Source organism: Martes martes (assembly GCF_963455335.1).
Source record: "Martes martes genome assembly, chromosome: 7".
Lineage (NCBI taxonomy): Eukaryota > Metazoa > Chordata > Mammalia > Carnivora > Mustelidae > Martes > Martes martes.
Window position 1 is genome coordinate 93,151,527 of NC_137894.1, and position 19,765 is coordinate 93,171,291.

Below are 19,765 nucleotides of genomic sequence, written 5' to 3' on the forward strand. Positions count from 1 at the left end.
TTTTGATCAAGAAAAGATGCTGTACTTTGTCAGATGCTTTTTCAGCATCTATTGAGAGTATCATACGGTTCTTGTTCTTTCTTTTATTAATGTATTGTATCACATTGATTGATTTGCAGATGTTGAACCAACCGTGCACCTAGGAATAAATCCTACTTGGTCGTGGTGAATAATCTTTTTAATTTACTGTTGGATACTATTGGCTAGTATTTTGGTGAGGATTTTTGCATCGTGTTCATCAAGGATATTGGTCTGTAATTCCCCTTTTTGATAGGGTCTTTGTCTTGTATTGGGACCAAGGTGATGCTGGCCTCATAAAATGAGCTTGGAAGATATCCTTCCATTTTTATTTTCTGGAACAGTTTCAGAAGAATAGGTATTAATTCTTTTTTCAGTGTTTGGTAGAATTCCCCTGGGAAGCTGTCTGGCCCTGGACTCTTATTGGAAGATTGTTCATGACTGCTTCAATCTCTTAACTGGTTATGGGTCTGTTCAGGTTTTCTATTTCTTCCTGGTTCAGTTGTGATAGTTTATATGTCTCTAGGAATGCATCCATTTCTTCCATATTGTCAATTTTGCTGGTGTAGTGTTGCTCATAATATGTCCTTATAATTGTTTGTATTTCTTTGGTGTTGGTTGTGATCTCTCCTCTTTCTTCATGATCTTATTAATTTGGGTCCTTTCTCTTTTCTTTTTGATAAGTTTGGCCAAGGGGATATCAATCTTATTAATTCTTTCAAAGAACCAGTCCTAGTTTTGTTCATTTGTTCTATTGTTCTTTTGGTTTCTATTTCATTAATTTCTGCTCTGATCTTTATGATTTCTCATCACCTGCTGGGTTTAGGCTTTCTTTGCTGTTCTTTCTCCAGCTCCTTTAGGTGTGGGGTTAGGTTGTGTATTTGAGACCTTTCTTATTTCTTGAGAAAGACTTGTATGGGTATATACTTTCCTCTCAGGGCCACATTTGCTGTGTCCCAAAGGTTTTGAACAGTTGTGTTTTCATTTTCATTTGTTTCCATGACTTTTTTCAATTCTTCTTTAATTTCCCAGTTGACCCATTCATTCTTTAGTAAGATGGTCTTTAGCCTCCATGTATTTGAGTTCTTCCCAACTTTCCTCTTGTGATTGAGTTCTAGTTTCAAAGCATTGTGGTCTGAAAATATGCAGAGAATGATCCCAATCTTTTGGTACCAGTTGAGACCCGATTTTTGACCTGGGATGTGATCTATTCAGGAGAGTGTTCCATGTTCATTAGAGAAGAATGTGTATTCTGTTGCTTTGGGATGGAATGTTCTGAATATATCTGTGATGTCCATCTGCTTCACTGTGTCATTTAAAGCCTTTATTTCCTTGTTGATCTTTTGCTTGGATGATCTGTCCATTTCAGTGAGGGGGTGTTCAAGTCCCCTACTAGTATTGTATTATTGTCAATGTGTTTCTTTGATTTTGTGATTAATTTGTTTATATAGTTGGCTGCTCCCATGTTAGGGACATAGATATTTAAAATTGTTAGATCTTCTTTTTGGACAACCCTTTGAGTATGATATAGTGTCCTTCTTCATCTCTTATTATAGTCTTTGGCTTAAAATCCAATTTATCTGATATAAGGATCACCACCCCAGCTTTCTTTCAGTGTCCATTAACATGGTAAATTGTTTTCTAAACCTTCACTTTAAATTTGAAGGTATCTTTGGGTCTAAAATGAATTTCTTGTAGACAGCATATCAGTGGATCTTTTTTTTTTTTTTTTTTTTTTTCATCCATTCTGTTTCCTTGTGTCTTTTGATTGGGGCATTTGGGCCATTTACATTCAGGGTAACTATTGAAAGATATGAATTTAGTGTGATTGTATTGTCTGTAAGGTGACTGTTGCTGTATATTGTCTCTGTTCCATTCTGGTCTGTTACTTCTAGGCTTTCTCTTTGCTCAGAGGACCCTTTTCAATATTTCCTGTAGGGCTGGTTTGGTGTTTGCCAATTCTTTTAATTTTTGTTTGTTCTGGACGCTTTTTATCTCTCCTTCTATTTTCAATGACAGCCTAGCTAGATATAGTATTCTTGGCTGCATATTTTTCTCCTTTAGTGCTCTGAATATGTCATGCCAGTTCTTTCTGGCCTGCCAGGTCTCTGTAGATAGGTCTGTTGTCAATCTAATATTTCTACCATTGTATGTTACAGATCTCTTGTCCTGAGCTGCTTTCAAGATTTTCTCTTTGTCACTGAGACTTGTAAGCTTTACTATTAGATGATGGGGTATGGACCTATTTTTATTGATTTTGAGGGGGCTTCTCTGTGCCTCCTGGATTTTGATGCTTTTTCCCTTTGCCATATTAGGGAAATTCTCTACTGTAATTTGCTCCAATATACCTTCTGCCCCCTTCTCTCTTTCTTCTTCTTTTGGGATCTCAATTATTCTAATATTGTTTCATCTTATGGTATCACTTATCTCTCAAATTCTTTCCCCTTGGTCCAGTAGTTGTTTGTCTGTCTTTTGCTTTTTTATTCTCTGTCATTTTGTCTTCTGTATAACTAATTCTCTCTTCTGCCTCATTTATCCTAGCAGTAGGAGCATCTATTTTTTATTGCACCTCATTAATAGCTTTTTGGATTTCAACTTGGTTAGATTTTAGTTCTTTTATTTCTCCAAAAAGGGAATTTCTAATATCATCCATGCTTTTTTAACCCCAGCTAGCACCTTGATAATCATCATTCTCAACTCTAGTTCTGACATATTACCAATGTCTGTATTGATTAGGTCCCTAGCTGTTAGTACTGCCTCTTCTTTTTTTTGTGGTGAGTTCTTCTGCCTTGTCATTTTATCCAGATGAGAATATATGAATGAGAAACTTAATTAAAAGGGTGGCAAAGACCCCAGAAAAATATACACTAATGAAGTCAAAAGAGATCCAAAACTGGGGGGGAGAAGGAAGGGGGGAAAATAAAAATAAAAACCCTAAAAACTAAATATATATATATATATATATATAAACTGGTGAAATAGAATACAGCCACCTACTTGATTTTGGGTGTATTCTGGTCTCTTAGAAAAAACTGCCTCCTAAAATTTTAGAGAAAGAAAAATTTATATATATATACAAAAATTAGGGTCAATACAATGAAGGGATGGAATATGACTGTAAAGTTGAAAATTTAAAAAGATTCTAAAAAATAAATTGATTAGATAAGTTGTTTAGAAAAGGGAAAAAAAAAAAAAAAAGATAAAGAGGAGAGATTGTGCCCAGTCTGGAGACTAGAACAAAGCAATGTGGTAGGTTTAGGATATATTTTGATCTATTAGAAGAAATTGTATCCCAAATTTTAAAGGAAAAAAAAAAAACCCTGTATGTATACAGAAAACAAGTTTAAATACAATGAAGGGATAACGTATGACTATAACAATGAAAATTTAAAAAGCATTTTTTTAAAAAAAAGGTATTGTTGAGATAAAATAGTTTAAAAAAAAAGTTAAGAGGAAAAGTTTAAAAAATAGAATAAGAAAAAAATAAAATTAAAAAAATTTAACTTTGCAAGACTAAAGGATCATGGGAAAAAAGCCTTGAATTCTATGTGTTGCTTTCCCCTAGGTCTAGAGTTCCGTAGTTCTTGTTGATCAGGGAACTTGGTCTTGGCTGGATGTTCTTGCTGATCTTCTGGGGGGAGGGGCTTGTTGCAGTGATTCTCAAATGTCTTTGCCCAAGGCGGAATTGCACCTCCCTTGCCAGGGGCCAGGCTAGGCAATCTGCTCGGGTTCATCTCAGTAGCTTTTGTTCCCTGAACGTTTTCCGTAGCACTTTGGAGGTTGGTAATGAAAATGGCAGCCTTCCAATCTCCAGTGTGGAGGAGCTGAGAGCTCAGGGCCCCATTCCTTAGTGAGGAGTCAATTCCTCCCATCTCCCTGGTCTCTGGCTATGCTCCGAGCTCGCCTGGCCTGTGACTGAGTTTTTCTATCTCTGGTGCACAGCTCCATTTGGAGTCTCCAAACCCAGCAGATTCCTGCAGCACATTCCAGCGCTGCTCCTCCCAGAGGAGGAAGGAGGGGGTCTCTCCATATCTGCCACTTGTGTGGACCCTGCTCGAAGACCAGTGACCCAATTATGCCTAGGATCATTTTTTAAAGGTAACCCTGATCTGAGAGCCCACTCCTCGGCTCTGTCTCTGTAGCTGGCTTCCCTACTCTGATACCTGGCAGCTCTGCCACACTCAGATACCCCTGGTCTTTCTCTGACCCCAAGGGTCCTGAGACCACCTGGTTGTCACAAGGGCTCCACCCCTGCTTAGCCTCTGGAGTGATGTCCCTCAGTGGAGCAGACTTCTAAAAGTTCTGATTTTGTGCTCTACTGCTCTACCGCTTCCTGAGAGCTGGCCCCTACCCCCATAGTCTATCTTCCTTTTGCTTTGGATTCACTTCTCTGCATGTCCTACCTTCCAGAAGGTGGTTAATTTTCTGTTCCTAGAATTGCTGCTCTTCTTTTCTTCTATCTTCTATCTGTTATTTCAGTCTCCTACTTTTCTGCTATCTTGCTTCCATGGTCTATTGCCCAGCTTCTGATGGAGACATGGCTACCATAGATCTTAACACCTATTCTTAAACTTCTCATGAGTCTATTAAATTTTCTCTAGTTCTTTGGGGAATCCTGAAACTGTAAACCATGAAAAGATATACCTAAAATCTGTATCCCAGTAAGGCCTGATGAACTCTCTCTAAAACTCAGCTCTAAAGACCAGATGTTCCTATGTATCCATTACTATGTTTCTCTCCAGCTGAGAATGACCAGCAATCCTTATACCAACAAATGAAAGACTACTCCAAACTTTGCTGTGAAGAGGAGAAGAAGTCAAGGGGGTCAATGCTCAGAGATGAAGACTCTTTGCTCTTCTTTGCTCCCACTTTTATTAGTCCTTCAGCATAATCACAAATCCTTATCACTCTTTCTCAAGCATGTGATGTGTAACAAGGTGTCTTACTAAGAGGATCTGTTCACAGGAAAGATAATGATATACTAATCTGTGTGTTCTATGAGTTCTGGTAAATATAGCCTAAGGGACAATGCATATATCTCTTAGATCACAGGGTGGTTGCTTGGGCTCTGAAAGTTTTAGGAAGGCAACCCCTTCCCTGCCATTCCTATGGCAGGCAGAGTGGTCAGCAGGCCCCAGCATTCCAAAGGCTTATACCCTTCTCCGAAACCTTCCTTCGCCTCCAGTGGCCTGTGTTAAATTTCAACAAGCCAGGTATTATGGATGATTTCATGCTCTACATTAACCCCAACACTCACATCTTAAACACTAGAAAATTTATATTCTCTTAGCTTGTATATTTAATGAATACTAATGCCTTACCTTTGAAATTATCAATTGTGGGTGTATTAAATTTTTGTCCCTATTAAAATTACATCAACATTATTTGATTAAATCTGTATCCATTTCATGGTATAATTTTGAGTTTTAACTAAAAATATTCACACCCCAAATTATATATATTCTATATGACAGTTTAGGAAACATATATTTTGTGTGTTTAGTAAAAGAAACAATTACTAACACAAAATTTTATCTTTGTCAGTTTTTATTTACTTTTCTTAAAGTTTAAAGATATTTTATGGTTACTTAGGCTAATTTGGCTAAAATTTTTATATTATAGTCATGTTGGGATACTTACTTGCTCCCCCCTTCCTCATAGATTGTCATATACTTGGCTTTAGATTATAGATGTGTCAGAGGCTATAATTAATTCAAAATGGGAAATATTGTATCCATTTTTGTCTGGGAAAAGATTTGTTAAGCAATATCTAGTACAGAAATTTAAAAAGAGGTTTTGTGTGTGTGTGTTCCTTAGACTTTTTTAGGGAAGACTAAGATGTTAAGTGGTGCGAACCAAATGTTCACTCTTGGCCTTTGGGTTCCCATTGCTTACAAATTGCATGCAAATTCTAATCCTAGGAAACCATACTAATCTCTTCTTGGCTGCCATCTGTCCTCTTTGCTTCACTGAGAAGTGCTTTCTTGTCCCTTAGATGCTTCATATACATGACAACCAAAAGCTATGACTGAGTCTAAGACAAAGAACACTCCTTCCCAAACTTCCCCCAAACCAACTCATAACCAAAATTACTTTAATTATTCATTCATTGAAAGACATGCCACTTTTTTTGGTCTTATTCCTTTTATTTTTTTGTATTAAGAAAAACTATTTTTTTGTTTAGACTCCTAAGTGAGAATGTATGTGGCCTTTTGATAGTGTAGATAAGACCAACTTCCATATATTTTAGTACAATTGCTTTTCATGCAAAGGAAGTATAATGGGATCATATTTTTTTGAAAACTAATATCAAGAAAGAAAATGTGTTCTTTCTATTTTCTTTACCTGATTTAATTTTTTTTAAAGATTTTATTTATTTATTTGACAGAGATCTCAAGTAGGCAGAGAGGCAGGCAGAGAGAGAAGGGGAAGCAGGCTCCCTGCTGAGCAGAGAGCCCGATGCGGAACTCGATGCCAGGACCCTGAGATCATGACCTGAGCCGAAGGCAGAGGCTTTAACCCACTGAGCCACCCAGGCACCCCTCTGCCTGATTTAATTATTAATAAAAGCACCCACTCAGCTGGATTGAGGGTATTGTATGGAGATGTAGAAATACACAAATATACTTTCAACTGAAATTTTAAAGTGTGTTAGTCTCTTAGTGTGGCTATTTAGTACTTTTTGGTGAAACAACCAGACTTTCAGATATTCTTTTCCTCTCTCTCTGCTCCTCCCTCTGTTGTACCTTGGTGTGTTGAAGTGGAAGAATGATCTGACCTCATGGTTACAAGAGAGAGGGCCCTTTGTCTATGTATTCTGGCCTTAGTCCCTCTCGGAAGGCTGGATCAGTCACTTCTCTCTCTGAACTTGCTCTGCTGGGCTATACCTGTCCCTGCCTTTTGAAATGTAATGGCCTATAATAGCTAATTTGGCCAGCACTAGGTCTTTAATACTTAGAGGCCTTCTGATGTTGCCTTTCAGATGTTGCATGTTTGCCATTGGCTGATCTTCTTCCTTAACTGTAGGCTTCTGTGTCACCACTGGCACCTCTGCATATTCTCTATAGCATGTTTGAGAACTGCTATCCCTCCTGGGTCATAATGATGTTATGCTGAGGTGCCTGGAGAGGGTCCTTTAAGAGCTTATAGACACTCCCCCAGGCCATGTCCAGGACAATGCCTCCCTAGTTCCCATGTTTTCCTTTTCCTATCTGGATTTATCTACATTTTGCCTCCCCCTTTTTTCAGCACATATCAGACTTGAACTAGGAATAGGACATAGAGACAGAGGCATGCTCTATTCACCTTATCTCCATTTTACTTATTCCTTCTAAAAGCCACAGGGTAGAAAGATGAGGGGATACATTGCTTCCTACTTCCTTTTCATGTCTGGTAGATTTCCAACTAAGTCATACTTTCCCATTTCCGCATCTGCTCTGCTCTATTATTTTAGGCTATAATGGTGGGTGGGGCAAGAGAGAGAAACTAGCTTGCTAATAAACACAGTTATATTAGGAGATGTTCCATAAATATTCTCCATATCAGGCTAGTTCTCTGCTTGTGATTACAAACTTGTTATTTTTTTGCCTTTAATAAACTGCTAATGTGAGAGATAAGAGGAATATCAGATAAGAGTTAGGCATCTTTAAATATATATATATATATATACACACACACACATATATATTTCTTTTTATGGGACATTGGGCTATAAGTTTACATGAACTTTGCATTTCTGATTTACTACACGTTTAGAATTAGGAACAAAGTCTCAGAGATAGCAGGAAAACAATATTCCTATGACATCTGCAATAACAAACTTATCTTTAAGATCTTGGTGAAATCTCCTATAGCCAGCTCAATAGATCAGTCTTTTAGTACAAACTATAGTCTTCAGTATTTTTGTATTTTGCATATGTCTTTCCCTTCAGACTCTGGATACATAGCTTGAACCCTGGATTATCAAGTAAAAATTTGATAAAAACATCAACCAGAACATAGTTGACAGTACTATTATCCCATCATGATATTTTGTATTCATCCTTATAGGTAGGGGATGTTTGTCATGGGCCATGTAGAGTTCTATGCACTTTTTATATAGTTAATCATTTATTTCTCACAAAATCCCATTAACTAGCCACTAATATTCCCACTTCACAAAGAAAACTAGCATAGAGAGAAAGTAATTTGTTCAACATTGCAGAACAAGTAAGTGACAGAGCTAAGATTTCAGCCTAAGAAGTATGGTTTCTGAGTCCTAGTTGCCTCACCATACTATTTCTCTGGTAAGAGGAGACATTTGTGAATTATGATTGTTCATACGTACAGTTGGTTTGTTACCTCTTACAATTATTTGCCAGAATGCTAACAACTAAGTCTACTTCAAAAGTTTACATAATCACAGATACACACACAAACACAACTGTTAAATTAATTAAACAAGGAGACCATTATACTGAGGCGGCTATAATGCCATGGTGGCCTACCTGAGCAAATCACAGTCTAAGTCTTTAAATGCTTCTAGGTTACAGAACTCAAAACCTAAGGACAGCCAATCACAAACCATCCAACTAAACTTTACAGCCCCTCGATTTCCTTGATTTGCCTCTGTCTTTTCTCTATAAATATCTTTCCCCAAGTTCCTATGCATGGAGCACTCCTAACTACTTCTGGTTTGGTGTTCACCAAATAGAATCAATTTTTGCTCAAACTGTTATAATATTTATGATGCCTCAGTTTATCTCGTAACACATGCAAACAACAAAATCTCCCTTGATTTTTAAATAACAAAACAAAAAATAATTTAAACGATCAAGTAGTTTAAATACATAAGCACAATCTAGAAAAGAGTTTTGCATCTTAAGATTAACCCTGTTGGGGCACCTGGGTGGCTCAGGGGGTTAAAGCTTCTGCCTTCGGCTCAGGTCATGATCCCAGGGTGCTGGGATTGAGCCCCACATCGGGCTCTCTGTTCACCAGGAAGCCTGCCTCCCCCTCTCTGCCTGCCTCTCTGCCTGCTTGTGATCTCTCTCTGTCAAATAAATAAATAAGATCTTTTAAAAAATTAACCTTGTTAATAAGTAAGGATTTCTGGAACTTACCCACCCAAACACAGTGCTTCTACTCAGTAGGGTTATCATACTTGTGATAACAATCCCATAATGAAGAAGCAGACATCGTTTGCTAAGTGATGCTTAGCAATATGCATCCTGTATTTTCTTTCTGTGGGCCAATCTTTTCACCGATTTTTATTTTGCTTTTAAGCATATTGTGCACATTCTCTTTTGTTTAGCATTTTTGTCATTCATGTTTCCCAGGTTGAGGCTATTAGGACAATTAATGACTCAGAATGCTTCTTCCTTTTCTGTTCATTTATCCATTCTAATTATACTTAAAGGTGGCATTATATTTTCTTATTTGAAACTTCAGAGGAGAGGGACTAATGCAGCAATCAGACAAAAGGATACAAGCAGCTAGAAATGAAAGATTGCCTGTTATTAATTTATGACTATGTGAACTTATTTGTGTTCATTTTCAAGGGGGATTTGGACTAAGTGTCTTTCGTCTTGTACAAAGCAGCCATTAAGTGCATGAGAGGAAAACGACAGACAAAATATGGTGATTGAACTGGCTAAACTCTGTTATCATCATCCCAAAGCCAGCCAGTAGGATCCTAATAAAAAAGGATCTAGCCGAGTGAAGACACCCCCCCAAAAAAAGAAAAGGGGAAGAAACAACAACAACAAAAATCTCCTGCAGCTAATAGCTTTAAAAAATGTGAAAAGTTTCATTCAGTTATGTAATCTTAAATTAGAGAGAGCATTAGAGAAAGCATCACAGTTGGATGTAGACATAGACATTCTTAGAATATTCAAGCATAGACCATGGAAACATTAAAAGTCTATGTATGACTTTCATGCTTTCCCTTCCTAGTTGTCTCCCTCTTCCTAGAATGTCTTGTAGAGTTTGAGAAATGAGTGACTCCAGAATTTTTTTTTGCTCCTCAGAGATAATGATTTTTATCAGCTTGAGTTCTGTAGCTCTAAACAGTACAGCTGGTCATATTAGTGAATAGTGAGTTCAACCAAAATGGTTGAGCCACATATGAGACATCATTTAGAGTTGTGTAGTTTGATCAAGTGAGGTATCACATAACTGGTCATTTCTCAATTTTCTTCCTGTTGTATCTAAAACTATCCTTGTTGAATCTCATGGTCTTTAAATAGAAAATAAGTCTAAAGAAACACAATCTAGCAAGTTTATCCACATTATTTAAGGTGTATATATTGACAAATCTGCCAACATGTAATTAGGTATGCAAAAAGTACTAATGTTTTTAATTGTAGGCATCAGTTGGTTTTTGTCATGAAGTGAGAGCAATGGCTATTTTTAGACCTAATTTTGAAAAGTATACCTAGAAAATATCAAAATATGTAATACATTTATTGCAATGTTTTTAGATTTGTTTTCCTAATTCTCCTTTACTCAAATCCTATTATTCTTTTTCCCACTTTGGCATTCCTGAGCCTTTGAATTTTGCTTTAGTTTCATTATTTCAGCTAAAATAGGTATCATATTTAGCTGGCAAAGAAAATATGTGATTTATTTAATTAAGAAATGTTGGAAAATCATTGTGTAATTAGTAATTTTTTAACATAAATATTCTGATATATTCTGGCTCTAAAATCAGTTTTTAGAATGCCGTGTTAAAACCCTAAATTTTTGGAGAACTTTATAAAAAATAATAAATAGGTTAACATATTCTTCTATATGTATGTGATCATGGGTATTTCTATTTTTATGTGTCATCAGATTTAAGTACATCATTACTATCAGAATCTCTCTTCCTTTTAAAGGGGGTAATATGACTGCATTTATAAGGTAAGCTCACAATGTTAATGAAAAACAGGATTTCATAGTTTGGAAAGACTAAAGGCACATAAGATGTTTTCTTATAATCCCCAGCACCTATTTAGACTCTAGCAAGTATCAATATGGTCCACCTGCTGGAACTCACAGGCTAGCTACAGAAATGGGCAGGTGACAGAACTTTCATTGGAAGTTTTCTTTCTCCCTTTGAATCGTCCAGAATGCACTGAGTATTTTGTTATACTCCTCTTAAAATCCATAAAACTTTATAAGGCTTTAATAAGAAATAGATATATTATTAAAGATTTATTGGGGAAGAGAACTTACATTACACAATACATACCAGAAACAATAAAATTCTACAGGTTTATTTGTTCTGCTACCTGCAGTCTCTCATCTCCTATTTTTCATCTTCTACACAGACTGTAAATCTCCTTTATTACCCTGAGCAGTTTTGCCTGGCCACTTCAATCAGTAAAAGAAAAGTTCAATAATTAATGAATTGTGAATACTTGTTGTTCCTCAAGCAATCCCATTTAAAGAGTCTTACACTGGCCACTTGAATGGTAACTGGGTTATTATTCAAATAGTATTATTTGAATACTCTTGTAATGCTATTCAAGTAGTAACCCAACAAATTAATCTTTTTATATTATATATTATATATATTAAATATTATATTAACTAATCATAAAGAGATAGGAACTCAAATGAGTAAGCAATTAGATCTGCTCTGAGTAAGAAAGATTTCGTAAAAATGGTGACTTATGATCTGGATCTTGAAGGATACATGGGGAATCTATGCCAATAAAACTTATAATTTAGGTTTTTATTTATAATACAATCTTAATAATTGGTAATAGTTATTGGGTGTTTTAATGTACACTGTGGTAATGATTAGCATGAAGAGTCTCAAAAATTAATTGAAATTATTATTAATAGTATTATAAAACACCATTTTATACACGAAAACCTAGAAGCTGAGGAACTTGTCTAAATTCCTATAACTAATAACTGCTACAATATAGAACTAGAACTGAGATTTGAGTCCAGGGATACTGACCTTAGCATCTGACCTACTGTATTCTTCTGTTAATTAGAGCACGTTTTTAGTTTACTACAAATGAGTTTAACATACTCTTAATCTTCTATATGTTATTAAAGTCTGTGAATAAACCCAATTTGATTATGTTGTCACCTATCAGGCTAAAAGACTGACAAATAAATATGGCATTGACTTTCTTCATTATAAATTTTAAAATATTTTTTCCATGGTGAGAAAAGGCCTTACACAAATGTTTGCCATGTTTATAGTTCATCGTCAAGGTTGTACATTTTTTACCCTTGAGGATTCACTAGAATAGCTTGTACAGCCACATCAACATCAAGTCACATCTGCCTCCCATCAGAAACCTGTGTTATTCTCAAGAACCGGGAAGCAAAGGTTGAATGCATTTAGGAGACTGAACAGGTGCTGAGAGGTACCACTAGTTATTTAGCATAACTGGATTCAGTCTTATTCAAGTCTGTGAACTAAAAGGTCATTCAACTGAAAATGTCTTCCATCTGTTTTTATTATTCTCCTGTCTGGCCTTGTACTTTGCTGTTTATACATACAATGAGTTCATGATAAAAACAAAATAAGACAATTCATTGGCAACTTGAAGTAAAACGCTTTGGCTATAAAGTATTTGATAGCATGCCATTGATGATTATTTTAAAATTTAAATTTTATATGTCCCTTCAGTTATTTCAATATGACATAATGATGAAAGCAAAAATCAACCCAAAAATTTCCTTCATGGTCTTTCCTATCATACAGTTTTTCCTATTATAATATGGATAGAAATACTAAAATCTTTTAAATTGTTTTCAAGAAAGAGCAGTAGAGAATATATTTTGTCTAGAGATCCTTGGTCATAAGCTATATATTATTTATTAGTTCATTTACAATTCTCAATTATTTTTCTACATCTATGATAGTTAAATGTAATGGTGATCCAATAATGTACAAAACAAACTTGATTTGTCTCTAAAGAAGCAACAAATATTAACCAAAAAATTGCAAAAGTATATGAGTATTATAATTATGACACCTGTTTTAAAGAAGAGCATGGTATTAAGAACTTATATAACTGAAAATTTGTACCAATAACACTGGGTTAATACAATATGCCGGCAAGTTTAGTTATAAGATATGAGTGCCTGTATGACAATAACTGAGACACCTAATTTAACAAAGTTCTAGTTTATGCCAGGATATAAGCGAGACTGTTCATAATCTCAAGGAGCTTATGGGCAGGTGGAGACAGAAAAGTAAACAGACATAGTAGTATAGCTTATTAAATGTTATGATGGGGAAGCAGTAGAGCCTTGGGGGCATAAAAGATGTGCTTTCCCACTGTGGGAGCTGAGGAACACACACAAACTTTGAATCTAAAGCTCAAGGAGGCTTGGAGTTCCCCACTACATATTTGTTATCTTAGCATTAGGGAAAATTTAATGATAAAAACCATAGCAAAATTGATACGTGTTATTTGAAAATATCCACATATCAAAAACTATAGTAAGTAAACTTAAGGAGAGGGGGTAAACCTTGAGAAAACATTTGTAACATTTAAATAGGTAAACGGTTATCAACATTAACACATAAAAATTTCTTTGTTATGCAATACAAAGAAAAATGCTCAACTGAAAAATGAGCAATGGCTCATGTGGATGAGAAATGGCATTTCATATAATAGGAAAAAACAGTGGCCAAATAAGATATGTGTAAATATGAACCTTAGTAGTAATAAGACATATGAGTAAAGCAAGATATTCCACATACAGAAAACTTTTTTAAAATTAAAATTCAGCATAGAAAGAGAGTATAGAAAGAGGCATTCTTCAACCCAAAATACTTTGGAGGATTTTGTCAAAGTATAATGAGAGCTGAAAAGATATATAGCCTTTGACATAAGAAATTCTAATGTTAGAAATTTATCCTGAGGGGAGTAATAGAATAATTGTACAAAGATTCAGATGTCTTTATCATGAGACTGATTATGTAAAAATAAAGCAATGCAAATGTCCCATTAAATGGGATTGATAAATAAAATTTGGTTTATGCAGTGGAATACTCTGAAGTCATTATAATTATTACATACATACCTAGTTATTGTCATGAAGAGATGTTTAGCACATGTAAGTAGATTAAAGTAATTATAAAACTAGGAATAATATCCTACTTTTAAAAGTGTGATTTATTGGGGGCACCTGGGTGGCTCAGTCGGTTAAAGCCTCTGCCTTCAGCTCAGGTCATGATCCCAGGGTCCTGGGATTGAGCCCCGCATTGGGCTCTCCGCTCAGTGGGAAGCCTGCTTTCTCCTCTCTCTCTGCCTGCCTCTCTGCCTGCTTGTGATCTCTGTCAAATAAATAAAATCTTTAAAAAAAAAAAGTGTGATTTATTCATGTGCATAAAATATCATGACACATATACTTCAAAATATAAGCAGTGTGATAGAATTAGAGGTAATTATTTTTAACTTCTCTTTACTTTCTACTGTTTTTCCAATGGTGCAGGCATATTGCTTATGTAATAGTAAAATATATACAAGTAAAACTTGAAAAAAATCTGAATAATCTAAAACAAGTTTTCCCCCTTAAGTTTGATCTGGGATTGTCACTTGAAGCCCCAATGAGAATTGAGTGTTCAAGTAGTTAAGATTAATAGTCTATTTTTTTTTTTTAATTTGGAAGGCCTATGAAGAATAATTGAATATCTACCCAAGATATTTGCTTTATTTACTAAATCCCAAGAGGAATGCTAAGCTTGTTGATGAAGAAAAAAACCTAACACATATTGTTTACTCTGGGTCAGGTAGTTGCTTAACTCTTTATACTTGTATTTTCAAATAACCTTCTCAACAATATTGTGAAGTAAGTATATATTATTCCTACTTTACAGACGAGACATTTATCCTTGAGAAGTTACATAATTTGCCCAGGATTATTTAGCTGATACATGACAAAAGGGAATTTGAACATAGAATTAATTCCAAAGCCAACAGACACTGGGCACTTCTTTGTATAAAATAATCAAATAATTTATCACATTTACATCCAGATAGTTCCTGGTAGGTTTCATCACCTCTAACCGATTATTAAAAGACTTGTGATTTGAACACTGTAACTAGTTAATGAAAATATATTTGAAGTATTTATAGATCATTTATATACTCTTAATATTGCAAACTTAAAGTCTTTTGGTTGCTTTTCCAGAGTAAATAAAAACTTTGTGTCAAAGAAGGAAGAAAGATTAAAAATAAAAGTTAGAAATGGTGAAAAGAATCACTTCTTTAAAATATATAGTGTTTGATTTTCTAATTTACTTGAAAGTTTAAACTTAAGCCTTCATAGTAGTACTGAGCTGCTATAGGTACTCAAAGCAGGCTTCAAAGAAATCTGAATGTGTCAAACACAAATTAACAATCCAGATGATTGAATATCTGTGTCTTTAAACTGAGTGTGGCTATAAACAAGTAAAATAACGGTTATAATTCTATAGTATATAGAACTCTTCTCCACCATATGTACTGGAGATATTATAAGCTGTGTATTAACACAAAGCACATTTATTTTCATTTCTAGGACTAAAATTCCATTAAAAGTAAACATTTTGGTACTTTCATCAGGGTAAATTTTATTGCACAGCAGTAAATAAAAAGAAGTGAACAACCTGTGGAAGGGATAATTCGCAGTAGGAAACAGCATTGTCTATGGCTATCACCTAGAAGTACCATCTGATGATACTAAAATTTCTGTATTGGGCCTGGAAACATGACCTCAATGATCTCTGCCCCTTTATTTCAGCAGCCAAGATGACATTAAATAAGTCATGTTTCAGTAATCTGAAATGTGCTCAAGGAGGCACAGGCATAGTTGTTTCTGAGTGTATGAAATGCTCCAAGATCAAATAGCCATGCAAGATTACAACACTGATCTTTTACATTCTCCTTTCTCCTATTCTCCCTTTCTCTCCATATTGAAAGAGTGTGTAGAGATGACCTGAAGAATTCCAGGAAAGTGGTGGCAGCTTTGGAGAGATCAAAATATTTTACTTGAGAGAAAGCTAAAATTTCTGGCTATTACCTTGGATAATAAAATCAGGAAAATTAGAAATGATTTAGAAATTATCAAATGCATTTTGGAAAATATTTGTAATTTATGTCAAAATTTCATTTATATAAAACATGAATAAAATATTCAATTTTCTAGATCATTCACTCTAATTTAAAAAGATATCTGTATGTTAACCTAATACATAGTTCCTGTTATATCCAGTCATTGTGTCTTCCTAAACCAAATGTAAAGAGTTAATATAACTTTGTCTCATAATCATGTTGCTGGTTTCATTTCCATAACATCAATGCAACTGATACTGACTGAATACCATGTAGTCCCTGTATTCAGCTGTGAAAATTTGAATGCAGACACCTGAAGAATAATCACATTGTAAAAACTCTGGATTTACCCAAAGATTCAGGAACACATTAAATATTATTTTGAATTGGATCTGTTTAGATAACTTTAAATTAAATTTGTGTTTAAAAATTGATACTTCAAACATCTACAATATAGATACTGTAACAGAGTTAAATCTAAAAGGTAAAAAAAAGGAAAAAGATCGATATTTAATGACTATACTCTGTTCTGGGGTCTTATCTTCTTTGAACCTCAGTCTCATCTATAAACAGCAGTAATGAACATGGTGATCACTGATTTACTTCAAAACTGTAAATTCATTGTATACATATGTACATATATATTTATACACATGCATACACACATATTGAACAAATGAATGAATGTATAGTAAATGCATAACATTCTGAATTTGGACATAGTTCTATCTATTCCATTAAGCAGTCAATACTAAACAATGAATTTGGAAATTTATAATATGCTATAATATTCAGTGGAAAGTAAAGTTCCACTGAATAAGACATGCAGTAATATCCATGATCTAAAATGAGGTATATTAGAGATGCCTCGGTGGCTCAGTTGGTTGAGCGACTGAGTCTTGATTTCAACTCAAGTCATGGTCTCAGGGTCCTGGGATGAAGCCCCAGCCCTGTGTTGGGCTCTGCACTCAGTAGGGAGTCTGCTTGAGGACATCTGTCCTTCTTTCTCTGTCCTACCCTTAGTCTCATGTGCATGCTCTCTCTCTCTCAAATAAATAAATCTTAAATTAAAAAATGGATAAATAAATATATAAATAAAATGAGGTATATCAGTGTTTGTACTTTTTCTCCTTTATACTTTATTTCTAGTTCTCGATCTAAAGATGACTACTATAGCAACAACTCTGATAACTATTGCCATTTGTTAAAAAGAAGTAAATAAAATATCACAAAGACTTCCCTTAGTAGTGGGAAATTTCTAACAATGTTGCAAGGCTCAAGAAAGCTTGGTAGAATGTCACTGATTCTGATGAGCCTTTTTTCCCTTTAGTCCTGTGGCTGGAGAGTGAAAGGGTGACATTACACAGGAGGGACTGTATCCAGAATATATTTTAAAAAGTCTTACAATTCCACAATATAAAGACGCCCCAGTATAAATAAAAGTGGGCAAAGGATTGGAATAGACATTTGTTCAAAGAAGGTATACAAATTCCTCATAGACCCATGAAAAGATAGCAACATTAGGCATTAAGGAAATACAACTTGAAACCGCAATGGGATACCATGTTACCCACACTAGGATGGCTATAGTGAAAAGGACTATGTGTTGTCAGGGATATAGAATAATTAGTATTAGAATTAGGGATTAGAATAATTAGTACTCTCACACATGCTGGTGGGAATGCAAAAAAAACCAGTGCAGCCACTTTGGAAAGCATTTTGCCATGTCCTAAAAACATACATAGAGTCACTATATAACCCAACATGTGCTTTTGCTCTCTCTCTCTTAAATAAAGAAATAAATCTTAAAACATTTGCTTAGAGATGGGGGGAGGATTGAAGAGAAGTGAAGAGTGTTTGATGATGAATATAGGATTTCTTTCTGGGTTTCGAAATGTTCTAAAAAGACTAAATTTTAATAACTATTTCATTAATCATGCTCTCAGTTTAGGTAAACTTTCTCATTGTTCCTCATTGTCCTTTTTGAAAATGTGAAAATGTTCTTTTCATCATTGTACCATTGTGATAATAATACATGTAAAATTTATTTGAAAAAATTTAAAGGATTTTTATTGTGATTTGTATTTTTAGGTTCTGTAGATTCATGATTGCAAGAGTTCTTTGTTGGAGAGTCTGTGCCCACTCTATGCCAGTTACTGGCTATGCACTTTACATATGTTATCTTATTAAGGCCTCACAGCAACTTTGCAAAATCAAGTTATGTTTTTATAGCTAAAAGTATTGGCATTTGGGGAGGTTAACTATTCAAGATGGTGTTGAAACCCTTACAAATCTAAAGCCCATATTTTTTCATATATCACACTGCTTCTTACACAAAGGTTAATAGAGTATTTTTTTCAGACTTTCTTTCATCCACAAACAAGCAAATCTCAAAATGTGGCATATGATTGCTCTGAGTGAAATATGAGATTTATATAAATAACTTCATTAAATGGCACATCAAGTTGTTTAGATTTTTATGCTGCTGAATTTCATATTTTATCTGTTTTTAATTCACACCAAATGAAAACATGACTTCGATGATCCTGTAAAACATGTCATGTGCAAAAATGAAATGGGAGAGCAACCTGAAATGAATTTACTTCGGGGGATTTTATGAACCATCAACTCAGCTTTCAGTTCACTCACCATGAGAGATGGATGTGATAGGTGAAAAAATAAGAACTTGGAGTAGTTCTTTCTGACATATATAATGTATAGGCAAATACAGGGCTAATGGTATAGCAAATTTCATAGAAACTCAAATAGTATAGAAAGCAGTTTTTGAGGCTTAGGGCATGTATATCTTAGATGTTTAGCAAATATTGAACTAATCATAAAAAATTGCAAACTGATAACTGGTTATTAAAGAAAAATTAAGACTATCTGAAAAATATCACCCTAATGTGAATTAATAATAAATCAAAATACCTTTTGATTTCAGTCTCAGAAAGTAGGTCAGAAATACATTTGGAAAGATACAATATGAATGTTCCACTGGTATCTAAAAAAAATGCTTTTTTCTTTCTCTATGAATTAACTGTTAAATAAGTGAGTTTTAAGCAATTGTACATAAAATAAATTCAAGACTTTTGAAATTTTCTGAAAATTTATGTAATTTATGTGATTTATTGTTAAGTGCTTTGGAGTCAGAAGACCTCTACTTGAATCTCAGCTCTCCCATTTCTTATGGTGCAACCCAGACAAGCTGCCTCATATCTCTGAGCCTTAGTCTAGGGGTGAAATGGGAAAAATAATATACATCTTGAATGGATTTAATGCAGACTAAATCAGCACTGTATGTAAAGCATTTTGAATAATGTCTGGTATAAGGGAACCACTTGATTTATGGAAGATCTAGCAGTATAAATTAAATGGTGAAATCTTCACAGTAAAAAATGAAATTGAAATATTGACAAGTTGGAAAATTGGGTCTGTGTAGGTGAGCAAATATGATCATTCAGAATGAAAATACATTTTGGCTTATGTGTAAAATATTTTTCTCAATTGCTCTCTTTCCTGGCTGAAGAAATGCATTCACTTCATATTTCAGATACACAAAATGAAAAATTAACTGCTCTTTATAATTATATAAACTGAGGCCAAAAGTCCTTCTTTCCTAAAAGATCTGTTTCAGGTGCTAACCCACCTAGACTTTGCTGGATAATAGCTATTTTTATCAACTTGTTTAAATAAGGTATGATTAAAAAATA